General features: G+C 35.8%; 1 pseudogene; it reads right to left on the reverse strand.

Moving 5' to 3' along the window:
- Positions 1-15,472: 15,472 nt before the first annotated feature.
- On the reverse strand, positions 15,473-16,038 carry LOC123387916 (annotated as a pseudogene).
- Between the last annotated feature and the right edge of the window lie 259 nt (positions 16,039-16,297).

The raw sequence follows: 16,297 nt of genomic DNA on the forward strand, positions 1-16,297 counted from the left end.
GGAACACCAAAAATTGGAGGCGGAAATGACTCTTCACTTGGAAAATAAACTTGAATAGGTTTTGGGGTGAATTTTTGTTTCTGTTAAATGAGGTTTCCATTTTGTGTGTGTGTATGTGTGTGTGTGTGTCTGTGTATGTTCAGCATTGGCTACAGATGTTGAAGAGGTTGTTTTGTTGGAAGGAAAACAATAGGAGAAATATTCGTCAGTTTCATCCAGAAAAAAAAAAAAATGCCAGGCGGATCCTGTAGGCTGGGAACTTAACCTATCACAGAGAAAGTTGTAGCTCACTGTATTTATAATCATGAAACCCAAGTCAGCAGGTCAAGACCTTCCCCAGGTATCTACTTTTCAGACTGAATGTCCTCTTCAAATAATGGAATCACTTAAGTTTACTTGGTTTGTAGTCAGAATCAATCCTTCTTTTCCATGTCTTCCCACATATACATTGTATGTAGGCACCATAATTAGACAAGCATTGCCATATTTGTTGTGACTACAGGCATACCTTGTTTTATTGTGCTTTGCCTTATTGCACTTTACAGATCGTTGTTTTGCAAATTGAAGGTTTATGGGAACACTGTATTGAGCAAGTGTGTCTGTGCCATGTTTCTAACAGCATTTGCTCACTTCATGTCTCCATGTCAGGGTTCAGTAATGCTCATACAATTTCAAACTTTTTCATTCTTATTATATTTGTTATGGTGATCTGTGATCAGTGGTCTTTGATATTACTATTGGAATTGTTTGGGGGCACCAGGAACCAAACTCCTATAAGAGAGCGAATTCAGTTCACTGTGTTCTAACTGTTCTACCGACTAGCCATTCCCTAGCTGTCTCTCTCTTCTCCCCTCTCCTCAGTCCTCCCTGATATTAGGACAATTAGTAAAATTAGTAATTTAGTACTTTAGTACTAAACTTACTAAATTAGTACTTTAGAACAATTAGTAAATTAGTAATCCTACAGTGGTGTCTAAGTTTTCAGGTGAAAGGAAGCATTGTATATCTTTCACTTGAAATAAAAAACAAGAAATGGCTAACTTAGGGAGGAAGTCATGTGGAAAGCCAAAATAGGTCCAAATCTAGGCTTCTTGTACCAGTTACCCAAGTTGTGAATGCAAAGAAAAAGTTCCTGAAGGAAACGTAAAACACTACTCTAGTGAACACATGAATGATAAGACAGTGAAACAGCTTTACTGAGGATATGGAGAAAGTTTTACAGTCTGAATAAAAGATCTAGCCACAATATTTCTTTAAGCCAAAGCTTAATCTGGAGCAAGGCCCTAGATCTCTTCAATTCTAGGAAGACTGAGAGAGGCAAGGCAGCTGCAGAAGAAAAGTTTGAAGTTAGCAGAGATTGCTTCATGAGGTTTAAGAAGAGAAGGTAAAATTGCAAGTTGGAGCAGGAGGTGTTGATGTGGAAAATTTAGCCAGTTATTCCAGAAGATCTAGTTAAGGTAATTAATGAAGGTAACTATATAAATAGCATATGCTTTTTAAAGATTTATTTATTTATTTTAGAGAGAGAGTGGAAGGACAGAGGGAGAGAGAATCTCAAGAAGACTCCACCCTGAGCACAGAGCCTAACATGGGTTTCAGTACCACAACTCTGAGATAATTACCTGAGCTGAGACTGAATCAGATGTTTAACTGACTATGCTATCCAGGTGTTCCTATAAACAGCCTATTTTTAATATAGATAAAACAGCTTTTATTAAAAGAAGCATCCATCTAAAACTTTCATAGCTGAAGAGGAGAAGTCAATGTCTGGTTTCAAAGCTTCAAAGGACAGACTGACTTCTTTGTTAGGGGCTAATGCAGCGGTTGACTTCAGATTGAAGCCAGTGCTCATTTACCATTCTCTAAATTCCAGGGCTCTTAATAATTATGTTAGACATACTCTGTTTATGCTCTATAAATGGAATTACAAAGCCTGGATGACAGCCCATCTGTTTTCAACACGTTTTATTGAATGTTTTAAGCCTACTGTTGAGACATACTGCTCAGAAATAAAAATTCCTTTCAAAATATTTCTGCTCCCAGATAATACGCCTGGTTACCCAAGAGCTCTTGGTGATATACAATGAGACTGATGTTGTTTACATGACTTCTAATACAACATCCATTCTGTATTCCATTGATCAGAGGGTAATTTAGACTTTCAAGTCTTATTATTTAAGAAATACATTTAATTGATAAGGCTTAGCTGCTGTAGATAGTGATTCCTCTGATTGATCAAGGAAAAAAAAAGTCCTTTGAGAACCTGGGAAGGATTCACCATCCTAGATTCCATTAAGATCACTTGTGATTCATGGGAAGATGTCAAAATATTAATATGAATAAGAGTTTTGAAGAAGTTGATTCCAACCCCCATGGATGACTTTGAGGGGTTCAAGACTTCAGTGGAAAAGGTAATTGCAGATATGGTGGAAAGAGCAAGAGAACTAAAATTAGAGGTGGAGCCTGAAGATGTGACTGAATTGCTACAATCTCATGACAAAACTTGAATGGATTAGGAGTAGCTTCTTATGGATGAGCATCGAAAGATGGAAGCTACTGGTGAAGATATGTAAAAACTGTTAAAATGACAACAAAAACATAGTATATTATATAACTTGGGTGATAAAGCAGCAGCAAGGTTGAAAGGATTTACTCTAGTTTTGAAAGCTGTGAAATTAAACAGCATCACATGCTTCAGAGAAATTGTTTATAAAAGGAAGGGTCAACTTATGAGGCAAATATCATTGTCTTATTTCAAGTAAAGCCCCCACACACAAAAAAAAAAAAGAAAAGAAATTACCACAGCCACCCCAAAATTCAGCAACCACCACCCTGATTAGTCAGCAAGATCATCCACCAGCGGGGCACCTGGGTGGCTCAGTGGGTTAAGCCGCTGCCTTCGGCTCAGGTCATGATCTCAGGGTCCTGGGGTCGAGTCCCGCATCGGGCTCTCTGCTCGGCGGGGAGCCTGCTTCCTCTCTTCTCTCTCTGTCTGCCTCTCCATCTACTTGTGATTTCTCTCTATCAAATAAAAAAAAAAAAAATCTTTAAAAAAAAAAAAAAGATCATCCACCAGCAAAAGGAAAGCTCACTGAAAGCTCAGATGATAGTATTTTTCAGCAATAAATTCATTTTAAATGAAGGTTATAATATTAAGATATAATATTTTTGCATATTTTTAAGATATAATATTATTGCACATTTAATAGGTTATATTATAGTATAAACATAACTTTTATATGCACTACGAAACCAAAAAGTTCTTTTTGACTTGCTCTATTATGATACTCACTTTATTGCAGTAGTCTAGAACTGAACTACAGTATCTCTGAGATACACCTGTATGTGGCAAAGATTGGGATCGCTAAATCCATGAATATAGCCATCCATATATGTAGGAAAGAGAACATACTAGATTAATATGCTTGATTAGTAATTTCAGATAGGAAACAATGTCCTACGTAGTCCATTCATCATGAACAAAAATTGTCCATGTATGAGCTTCAAGGATTCCTTTTTCTTTTATCAAATTAGAAGAAAGAAGACCCCAGACTTATCAATATTGTAGAAAGGAAGAATAAAATGGCATATGATCTGGTAGACCAGCCACCTAAAAGCAAACTGTCCAAACAGAAGTGACAACCTGTGTCTGGCTTTCACAGGTGATGCCAAATCCTCCTGCTAACACTAGTGCAGGTCTTGAGAATGAAATGTGGGTAGGGGGAAGAAGAAACAAGTTAATAGAATTTATTCCTTTGTATAGCTTACAACACTTAAAATATTGTCTGAAAAATTTTCATAAATCAATGGGAATCTTCAAGTACTAAATCCATATATACTTGGGGATTGAACAATGAGCCAAACTGAAGATAAAATATTTCTAAAATATTTCCTTCTACAATGATCTTGAATTGAGATCAACTTTGCTGTCATTATTGACCAAGTATAAAGATATGTTCTTCACAAAATTTCACATTACAGAGGTATTTCGAGAACCTTCTAGTTTCATGAGTACATGTATTCCTGATTCCAGGATATGAACATGTTTCATCTCATTTTTCAACTCTGCTCTCTTGGTGGTGACTTCATGTTATATACTTAGAAAATAATTCATATACCATAAGATTTTCATGATTAACTTTCAGTGGCTGCCATTGGTGTGGGGACTGGGGGCAAAATTATGTGTTCATGTGTTCAATATTCAAAAAAATAAGAGTAGGAAATGAAAAGAAAGAGGGAGATTGAGAAAGACTGGTAGATGTTTGTGTTTTATATAAAAAGTAAGATGAACCAGGGATATCTTATGAAAAATATCAAAGATTCCCAAGGATAGGACAAGGTTTATGCTTCAAGGTCTCATGGCAGGAAAATACCAGTTTCTTGGCTTAAAACAATTTTAACATTTTAGTATTAAAAAAAATTATGTACACTTAAAAGGTACTAAAAACAAGCTCAAGCTAGAGCAAGCTTGTGGCTCTTTGATGTAGGACAAATTCAGGAAAGAGCCGTTGGAGCCCTATGAGTGAGTTTTCCCAAAGGATTATAAAAGGATGCAGTGCTGAGCCAGTGCACATTCCTTCTCACGGTCTCCTTTACCTTTTCCCTGCTTCCTTTCTGATGTCTCTTGTTGTTTATGGCTGAACATGTAGGGCTTCTTCCTTTTAACGAATTCTTTAGCCTTTGACTTGCCTGTCACCACTGAGTTTTATGCTTTTGTTGTAAGGCAGTGAGCTTGCTCCACACACAGTCCAAATGGAGCAAAAACCCCTTCAAAAGCCCCCCAAATGATGGCATTGTCCTTTTTAATGTACGCTTAGAGAATGAAACAATCTGTTTCATTCCTTGTGTTAAAAACAGCTGGAATGAAATGAATAGAGGGGGGGCTGAGCAATTCTGCAAAATCTTTGATAATAGAGAAGTACAAGTGTTCCCCATCAGCAGTAGGATGATAATTTCTCTGGTATGAATGATGTAACCAAGTGGTTGTATATTACTGCCCCATTCTTTCTTGTCCCAAGACACCCTTGGAAACGCGATGCTACATCTCAATGGGATTTTCCAGTACAAAGATTCTTTTCAAATAATATAATTGTGGATACACACCATTCCTACAGAGGTAAGTATACTGAAGATGTGCCAAAACATTAGGGCAGAAATTCAGTTCCCATGGCACACAAGCAGGAATCCAACCATTTGCAGCAATAAATAAATTTTTCGTATACTCCAAGATTATAAAGTATACACTCTCTATAAGACTCCAATTGCTTGTTTATTTGTTTTGAAGTAAAACAACCTGATACATGAAACAAGAGAAAAAAGTACCCAAGAATGCAGAATATTTTTTGTTTCACAGCTTAAATTGGTATTTTTCTATTGTTCTCCAACATAGGATGCTATAAGCAGTAAGAAATGATACGAAGAGATAGTAATCCTTTGCTTACTCTTGGTTGGACTTTTACTTCCTTGACTTTCAGAGACTATGTAAACAAAACAAACAAGCAAAATAAAAACAACAGAAGCACTAAAAAAACTTCCAATCTAAGATTCAACCAAAATGAAGTCCAGGAAAAAAAGAATAGCATAACACTGGAGATAAAATGGGAATAAATAAACAGATAGTTGGTGTCAAATTTCTGGAAATCATGTCATATGCACAGCAGTTGAATAGACCTGCCTTTAGATATGTGAAGATCTCCTATGTAGAATACATAATAGACATAATTTGTATGGCTCCAAAGGGAAAAATGAATGGATAAATCATGGAGGGGTAGATAACCAGCTCAATATAAGAAAGAAAATTTTAATTACATGTGCTCAACATTAATAATGACCACAATTATTGGGAGTTCTTAAGCAGAGATTGTAGGAAGGAAGATCAAAGTATTCCCTGTGTGAATTTCCTTAGGCTGTCATATTGAAGCCATGATGGTACAGTTTGTATCTTAATTCACTTAAAATCACCAAGAAAAATTAAATGTAAGACTCTTCTAGTAAGGAAGGATCTGAATCCTAAATCATTGTCCAGAACTACAGGCTTTAGTGGATACTTGTTTTGATCTAGTATTTATTTCCCCTCTCATTTTGGCTAAGGTCACCCTGATTTTCCAGGAAAACCAACTTTCTCCCACTCTTCATTCAGTTAGGGTTTATATCCCCAGTCCTAGGGGGATTCTTGACATAGATTTGCTCAATAAAATCATTACATGCCTGGCCACAGTAATTTGCCAAGTACTGAGTGTGTGATTCACAATAAGCTAGTTAGGACAAATGAGGAGTCTCTAGGCTAATGTTGTTGAGTGGTCACAACAAAAGCTGTAGCTTCTCGAAGTTATTTTGTCATCATGATGAAAGAGCCTATGTAAAAATAAAGTCAACTCAGAATCAAGCAGAGCTTAGGGGCAGAGACAAAAAGAGTAAAAATTCATGTAAGTTCTTAAAACCAGTCATGCCTAAAACTAATTCTACCCCCAGATTACTTATTCTTTTAGCCTCATTGCCTCTGAATAACTGTGGTACTTCAGCTTATTTGAGTTGGTTTTCTGTCACATAAAATGGAAGTGTTCTAATTACTACATGGATGTCCAGTGAGAACAAGAGTGTGAAAATCCTGGACAGTCCATATTCATTAAGAGCCGGAAAAGCAATGACAAATTTGGTTGCCTCATGATTTTATATAAGAGCTGGCCTTGAATATCATACACTATTGACCTTAACTAGATTCTCTCTTTAAATCATTGATTGAATCTTAATTTTTTTCCTCTCAACCTCTATTAAATTATTTAATTTCCTTAATAGTCTTCCCAAGCCAATCACATTGATTTCTGTTATTCTAGACTTCATGTTATCTTTTTAAAGGCCCAAATAGTGGCTATAATTTGGTGTAACAGAATAATTTGATTAATTGATTGAAAGTATTTATCTGTTGGGGTGCCTGGGTGGCTCAGTCTGTTAAGCGTCCAACTCTTGATTTTGGCTCAGGTCATGATCTGGGATCCTGGGATCAAGCCCCATCTCAAGCTCCATGCTCAGAATGAAGTCTGTTTGAGGATCCTCTCTCTCTCCCACTGTCTCTTCCCCTGCTTATGAGCAATCTCTCTTTCTCTCTCTCAGATCAATAAATATATCTTTCAAAAAGTACTTACCTGTTATTGTCTTACTATATTCAGCTCTTCTTCATTTATTTATTTTTGTATTGAGTTATATATTATATTTGTGTTAAATTTTAATACTCTAGAAAGAGAGAAAGTCAAGTTATGAATACTTAGAGTGGTATAGTATCCATATAGCCATTTTATTTCCATTTTGATTCTTTATTTGTAACTCAAATTCTTTAAATACTTTGGTCAAGTCCTTGATATATATTGTTTTTATTTAGAAAGAAATGTAATTCAATTTGATTAGACACAATTTGTAGCACACAGCGAATCCTTAAGCAGTTATTTTTCTGTTTTGTTTCTGATAGAGTGTGTTTCACACTAACAGAAGACGATGTGATAAGAAAGTTAAGTAAGTTACTAAATTAGAATTTAGGTTGCCAACATCTTAAGGTAGGGAAATACTATTGGTTTTTCTATTTCTCACTGCTTGTTTTTGAGAAAAAAAGCGGAGGAACTCCACTCTTGTGAAACAGTGAAGAAAAAAGCAGTATCTTTTTGTTTCTGATGGCAGTGTTTCTTGATTTTTTTTTAGAGAGTAAAATATGTATAGAAAATAATAGTACTTATTCCAAGATTGCTGCATGTTATAGGAAAATGGTCCACTTTCATTATTTTGAATGTAGCTGTTCAGGTTTTCCAACACCATTTGAAGAGACACTCTTCTTTCTATTGTATGTTCTTGCTTCCTATGTCATAGATTAATTGACCATAACAGCATAGGTTTATTTTTGGGCTCTCTATTCTTTTCCATTGAGCTATGTGTCTGTTTTTATGCCAGTACCATACTGTTTTGATTACTGCAGCTTTGTGGCATATCTTAAAATCTGGGATTGTGATATCTCTGGCTTTTCTCTTCTTTCTGAAGATTGCTTTGGCTATTTGAGGTCTTTTGTGGTTCCAAAAATAAACTCAAAATGGATTAAAGACCTATGTAAGGCCTGAAACCAGAAAATTCTTAGAAGAAAATATAGGCAGTAATTTCTTTGATATCAGTCATAGGAACAGTTTTCTAGCTCTGTCTCCTCTGGTAAGGGAGGTAAAGTAAAATTAACATACTGGACACACACACACAAACAGCTTTGTATGGTGAAGGAACTTATCAACAAAAAAAAGGAAGCCTATGGAATCAGGGAAGATATTTGCAAAAGAAATATCTAATAAAGGGTTAATATCCAAAATATATAAAGAACTTACACAACTCGACACCAAAAAACCCCCACAAATAATTGAATTAATAATAATTGAATCAAAAAGCCATGAATTTGTACTCCCAGGGAGGCTGGTAGGCTGATCCTTAAAAAAAATCACTGGCCTACACCTTGATTTTTCTCATCTTTATAATGTAGGGATCTAGTTAGGCCTATCTATTACAGCCCTAAAAACCAAGAAACAATAATTTCAATTTATAAGGGTACAAAGATTTCAGTTAGGAGTTCCATACTTTAAAATATTAATAAAAGTTTACCTCTTATAAGCATCATGTAAGAGTATATAATGAACATTAACACCATCATCCAGAGGTGGGAATAGAAGCATTGTATGTTTACATGTCTAAAGTTATCCAGCTGGGGAGCTTGGGTGTCTTAATCAAGTGTCCAACTCTTGATCTTTGCTCAGGTCATGACTTCAGGGTTGTGAGATCATGCCCAGGATGAGGCTTCATGCTGAACATGGAGCCTACTTAAGATTCTCTATCTCCCTCTGCCCCTCCCTGTGTGTGCTCTCTCTCTCTCTCTTAAATAAATAAAATAAAATAAAATAAAACATAATAAATAAATAGATAGATAGATAAATAAATAAATAAATAAAATTATCCAGCTAGATAGTAAGAAAGTTACATGGTGTATAAACAATGAATTTTGAAACACTGGAAAAAATAAAATCATAAAATAAGTTATGACTAGTCTTGTCTCTTAATCAAAGCCCTATTATCTTTCATTTATATGATATGGTTTTTATAAGTGAACAATAACCCCTTCATTGCCTGTTCATGGTGTTTAGAACGGGTACTCTCTCTTACTTGGGCCAAACATGCATCTCAGATATTGCTTTGTGGCAGAGGCAGGTAATAGTTTAAAAGAAGAATCGTATGTAATAGTAATAGTAATGAAGAAGAAAAATAAAAAAGGTTGCAAAGCACAAAAGAAATAGCATTTTCTGGAAGGAGCACTTGGCATCTTTGAAGGTATCAATATTGCTAACAAGAGGGCCTCGGTCTGGACTTTTTTGCAAGAACCTGAACCCTATATACTCTTGTGAGGAAATATATATATATTTTTTCATTAATTGAGATGAGACACCAGCTATGAACAGATTTAGCTAACACTGCAGTTCTGTACCTTCTGTCTGAACCTAATTACTGTCCCCCACCAACAAATGTTTGCTCTTACCTCACCTTCAGTATCTCAGCTGTTGAAAAGTAAATCCCCAAACATTCCTTGATTAAGTTCTTGCTTCATGCTTGTAAGTTAATATTGAGATGCTGAGCCAGAAGGTGGAGGCATTGTTAGTGACAACTAAAATGAAAAACAAAGTGAGAATTAATTTGTTCCCATAGCTGTCAATGGGGGCTCCTCTGAGGCAATGCCAGTATAATGCCAGTTGCCATATTGTGCTAACAGGAATTGCATCAGGTTGTGCATGGCCAGCAAACATCAGCTGTTCGGCATATAATACAATTTCAGGCCATCTAACAGGTTGAGCCTCATGATGCCTTTATTTTATTTTTTGTTTCAGACATAGTTTTACATAACAGCTTTGCTAATCTTTAATATTAAAACAACTTGCACATCCTATTATTTGATTTCCATTATTTTCATTGTTGCATTTTTTAGCCCATTCTTTTTAATCTTGAGTTAGGAAAATTAATTTTGTAACATATTTCTGAAGTTTATAGGAGACTAAATGCTCCTTTTGTAAAGGGGCTTTCTGACTTGTACTTTATAGACTAGTAAAACTAAACAAAAATAAGAACAGATAGAAAGTTAGCATTTTTCATTTTAATGAAAAAAAACATTGAATATGTAATCTCTCCTATTGTAATTCTCTCATTTGTCAACAGCATGAACTTTTAGAAAATAAGAGAGCAGAAAAAGTATGTTAAAATTTAAGGAAATTAGCCTATGAAATACATAACACAATGTCTTTAGTGTTTTTTTAAGATGCACCACTGAAAAAATTTGTTGACAACCTAAAAATATCAAAACCCTGTGTTTGAGGAGGAAAGGGTGAATTGTGCAGTCACTTGAGGAGAGGCACACATGATGGGCATGTTGAAGTGGTGATTTTGTAATGAGGTAAACAATACTTCAGAGCACTTGGAAATAGGTGATCTGTTCCATGAATAAGGATAATAGAAATCTCCACACTTGCCTTAATATTGGCTGGCTAATGTGCATGGATCTGGTCAATAGCCTTGTCTTTTTTCTCATCAGATCTTGACAGACTTGTAAGAATTTCATCACTGTGAGGAACATGCCTCATGTATTACCATAATTTTTTCAGTAGGAAAACAAGATTTATTTTTAAAAATTCGACTTTCTTATACATATTTTCTCATAGCCTGTTACATCAGATGAGTGTTCTATCATGTCAAAAGAAGAGATGGCCTTTTTCAGATAGTGCATGGACTTTGGCACATGAAGTTAAGTAATATGGGGAAGTCCATGTGCACAGTGCAGCACAGTTTTGGGGGGCTCTTTATGGTCAAGGACAGAAAAGCTAGACTTCCTGGTCTGTTATCCCCCAGCTATTATATCTTTGGTCTTAAGCAGCCATGTCAAATTGGTCTAATAGTCAAAGCCTACAGAGGGCGAGCAGGATGAGTAATGTCCAGCATTTGCTACTTGGCTATTGTACCCTGGACTTAGGAGTGAAGGTTTAGATAAGTACTTCAGTGGCCAGCTGTAGAATTTATGGTGTCCATTTTGAATCAAGGTGTACTTTTTCAGTTTTTCAAAAAGAAAGCCTTGTAGTCTGAGTTGTGCCTGAGATGGGAACTCAATGGGTTGAATGGTAGCAAGGTGGAGATTCTTAGGAGAAAGAGCTGAGGCCAGAGGCTCTTTACATATATTTCTTTACATATACATACATTTCTTGACATATACTGTATTAATCTATCATTTTTATTCTTTTTTTAAATGTTATGTTAGTCACCATATAGTACATCATTAGTTTTTGATGTAGTGTTCCATGATTCATTGTTTGCATATAACACCCAGTGCTCCATACAATACATGCCCTCCTTGATACCCATCACCAGGCTAAACCCTTCCCCTCTCTGAAACCCTCAGTTTGTTTCCAGTAGTCCATAGTTTCTCATGGTTCATCTCCCACTCTGATCCCCCCCCCCCTTCATTTTTCTCTTCCTTCTCTTAATGTCTTCCATGCTATTCCTTATGTTTCACATAAGTGAAGCCATATGCTAATCGTCTTTCTCTGCTTGACTTACTTCACTTAGCATAATCCCATCCAGTTCCATCCATGCTGATGCAAATGGTGGCTATTCATCCTTTCTGATGACTGAATAATATTCCATTGTATATATGGACTACATTTTCTTTATCCATTCATCTGTTGAAAGGCATCTCATCTCCTTCCACAGTTTGGCTATTGTGGACATTGCTGCTATGAATATTGGGATGCATATGCTCCTTTTCACTACATCTGCATCTTTGGGGTAAATACCTAGTAATACATTTGCTGGGTTATAAGGTAGCTCTATTCTTAACATCTTGAAGAACCTCCATATTGTTTTCCAGAGTAGCTGTACCAGCTTGCATTCCGACCAACAGTGTAAGAGGGTTTCCCTTTTTCCACATCCTCACCAACATTTGTTTCCTGTTTTGTTAATTTTTGCTATTCTAACTGGTATAAGGTGGTATCTCATTGTGGTTTTGATTTTAATTTCCCTGATGGCTAGTGATGTTGAACATTTTTTTTATGTGTCTATTAGGTATGTGTATATCTTCTTTGGAGAAGAGTCTGTTCGTATCTTCTGTCCACTTTTTAACTGGGTTATTAGTTTTTTGAGTGTTGAGTTTGAAAAGTTCTTTATAGATCTTGGATATCAGCCCTTTATCTGTAATGTCATTTGCAAATATCTTCTCCCATTCTGTGGGCTCCCTCTTAGTTTGTTGACTGTTACCTTGGCTGTGCAGCAGCCTTTTATCTTGATAAACTTCCAAAAGTTCATTTTTGCTTTTATTTCACTTGCCTTTGGAGACGTGTCTTGAAAGAAGTTACTTTGGCCTATGTTGAAGAGGTTACTGTCTATTTTCTCCTCTAGGATTTTGATAGATTCCTGTCTCAGTTGAGGTCTTTCATTCATTTTGAGTCTATCTTTGTGTAGGGTGTAAGGAAATGGTCCAGTTTCATTCTTCTATATGTAGCTGTCCAATTTTCCCAGCACCAGTTATTGAAGAGACTATTGTTCCCTGCCCCCCACTGGGTATAATTTCCTGATTTGCCAAAGATTAGTTGACCATAGATTTGAAGGTCCATTTCTGGGTTTCATTCTGTTTCATTGGTCTATGTGTCTGTTTCTGTGCCAATACCCTGCTGTCTTGGTGATCATAGCTTTGTACCTAGCTAATAGGTCGAACAGTACATTAAAAGGATTTTTCACCATGACCAAATGGGTTTTATGCCTGGGATGTAAGAGTGGTTCAACACTTGCAAACCAATAAACATGGTAGAACACACCAAAATAAGAGAAAAGACAAGAACCATATAACCCTTTCAACTGATGCAGAAAAAGCATTTGACAAAATACAGAATCTATTCCTGATTAAAACTCATCAGAGAACAGGAATAGAAGGAACATTGCTCATCATGAAAACCATCTATGAAAAGCCCATGGTGAATATCATTCTCAATGAAACAAACTGAGAGCTGTTCCTCTAAGCTCAGGAAGATGGCAGCAAGGTCCACTCTCACCATTGTTGTTCAACACAGTAGAAGCAGTCCTAGCTTCAACAATCAAACAACAAAAAGATATAAAAGGCATCGAAATTGGCAAAGAAGAAGTCAAACTGTCCCTCTTCACAGATGACATGATACTTTATATGGAAAACCCAAAAGACTCCATCCCCAAATTACTAGAAATCATACAGCAATTCAGTAATGTGGCAGGATACAAAATCAATGCACAGAAGTCAGTTGCTTTTCTATACATTAACAATGTAACTGTAGAAAGAGAAATTAAGGAACCAATTCCATTCACAATAGCAATAAAAACCATATGATCTTAGGAATGAACCTAACTAAAGAGGTAAAGGATCTATCTCTAGAAACTATAAAATACTTATTAAAGAAATTGAGGAAGACACCAAAAAGATGGAAAAATATTCCATGCTCATGGCCTGGAAGAATGAACATTGTTAAAGTATCTATTCTGCCCAGATAAATTTACACTTTCAGTCCCATCCCTTTTACGATACCATTGGCATTTTTCAAAGAGCTGGGACAAAAAAAATCCTAAAATTTGTATGGAACCAGAAAATATCCCCAATTGCCAGGGGAATGATGAAAAACAAGGCTGGGGACATCACATTACCTGACTTCAAGCTACATTTGTATTCTTTTAATGATGTCCGTATTAGTTACATGGTAGCTGCTCTAATAATATGTATGTTCACAAATTGGATCTTAGTGAGAAAATATTCTGTTGAAAATTTCAGCATTATATTTATCAATGCATGAAAGAACTTTTGGATTTGCTATCTATAATTTTTAACTTTTAAGTTTTTAAATAGTTGTAAAGGTTGATTTGAAAATTGTTTTACCTATTTGTGACTTTTTTCATTAATGGAGATTGTTAATGATTTGGAATGTGCTTGTATCATTTTAATTGGATAGAAATAAATCAAAAGTGCTCCTTAGTATTCCTGGGCACAGATGGGAGTTCTGGCTACCCACTGTAGTCTACTGATAGCACCTGGGCACCATGTCATTTCAATCTCCCCTCTCTGCCTCCTGTGTGAACAGAGACTGAGTGGGGAAATCTGGACTAATGTCTCAAACTGTCCATGATGCAGTGGTGACCCACGTTTCCCTGCTGGAGTGGCATCAGAGGAGGCCAACAAAAATTAAATACTCATATAAGATCCAGAATTTTATAAGTTGTTGTCCAAAAAGTCCAGGTTCAATAAAAAATAACTAGTCCTACCAATGAGCAGACAAATCTCAGCTGGAATGAAAAAAAGCAATTAATGAAAATACTGAGAAGACAAAAATATTATTTGACAAAGGTTTTAAAGCAGCTATCATCAAATGCTTCAATGACCAATGACAAACATAGCTGAAACAAATAAAAAGTCTCAACAAATAAATAGAAAGTTTCAGCATATAAATAGAACATAAAAGAAAAACAAAATGGAAGTTTAGAAGTGAAATCTAATATTAAATTAAAAACTTAGTGAATGGGCTCAAAAGCAGAATGAAGGGGTTGGAAGAAATAATCAGTAAAGTTGATTAAAGACAAAAAAAAATCAATCTGAATAATGGAGAGAAAATAGACTGGGTGAAAAAATCAATAGGTCTCTGGGATTATACCTGGAGATCTAACATTTTTGTCATCAGAGTCCTAGAAGACCGGGGACACAGCTCAAGGCTGAAAGGTATACTATGTTCTGGGCCATAAAACAAACCTCAGCAAAGTTAAAAGAAATGAAGTCATCAAAGTAGGTTCTCTGATCAAAATGAAATTGAACCAAAGTCAAGAACAGAAAAATAATAGGAAAATCATCAAATATTCAACTTAAAAATAGACTTCTAAATAAATTATGGGTCAAAGAAACAGTCTGAAGGAAAATTTTTAAAATATATATTGGATTGAATTGAATGAAAATGAAAATAGAACATATCAAAATTCAGGCAACACAGCTAGATCGGAACCAAGAAGGAAATTTATAGCATTAAATATGTGAGAAAAGAGAGCAAATCTCAAAATATTAACTTCAACTCCTACCTTAAGAATGTAGAAAAAGAAGACCAAAAATAAATATAAAGCAAGCAGACAGAAGGATATAAGGACAGAAATAAATAAAATGGAAAGGAGAAAAGCAATAAAACAAAAACTTTTTTACAAAGATCAATAAAATTTAGCAATTGATAAAAAAGGGAAGACACAAATTATCAATATTAATAGCAAACTGGGGATATCACTATAGATCCCACAGACATAAAAAGGAAAATAGTCGAACACTGTAAATTACTCAGACAAACTTGAGAACTTAGATGAAATGGATCAATTCCTTGAAAAACACTATCACAAATAACTAAATATGAAATAGATAATTTAAATAGTTCTGCAACTATCTCCCCCCACCCATGGAAGACATCTTTATTGCTTTGGAAGTGGGAAGCAGGTGCTCAGGTGCTCTTGGTGGGACGGGCTGCTGCTTCTTCACCATCACAGGTTTCTGGCTGCACAGGATGGTGGTGGCTATGTGAATGACAGCCATGCACAGATTTGGGCAGTACTTGTTCTTGAAGAGTATGTGCCTGATGCTGGTGAGGATAGCTGATGCGTTCATTATGATATTGGTGCCTATGTAGGAGGCAATGGGTTTTTGTGGGCCCCATCTCCATTCATGACCACTGCTACAGCTCTGCCATGGGCCACTGGTGCCATGTCCACAGTCTTGTTGTGACTGTGCCTGTTGTAGGACAGTCTGTTATAGCAGAATGACTTGCTATTCTTCAGTCTATTGTAGCAGAATGAGTTGCAAGCCTTCATGCTACTGGGCACTGTACTGTTTGTCTCCTTGTTTCTCTTGATCAGGAAGCTGGAGCACTTCTGCACAACCATCCATTATAGGTGGGCCAACTTGATGGCAGCTCCTCTCTTTGCTGTGGCCAGAGAGGGAAAGAGGCTCATAGTCCTGCAACTATTAAGAGAACTGAATTCATAATTTAAAAACTCATGAAAAGGAAATCACTAGGTGCAAATAATTTTACTGGGAAATTCCACTAAACTTCTAAGAAAGAACTAAAACAAATTATGTGTAGTCTCTTCCAGAAAGAAGACAAGGGAATACGTTTCTATTCATTTTATGGAGCTAGTATTACACTGATACTAAAACTACATAAAGACAGTAAAGAAAAAGAAAACTACAGTCTGATATCCCTCATGAAAT

The sequence above is a fragment of the Mustela putorius genome, unplaced genomic scaffold, assembly GCF_011764305.1.
Source record: "Mustela putorius furo isolate JIRA1106 unplaced genomic scaffold, ASM1176430v1.1 tig00003867_pilon_pilon_pilon, whole genome shotgun sequence".
Taxonomy (NCBI): domain Eukaryota; kingdom Metazoa; phylum Chordata; class Mammalia; order Carnivora; family Mustelidae; genus Mustela; species Mustela putorius.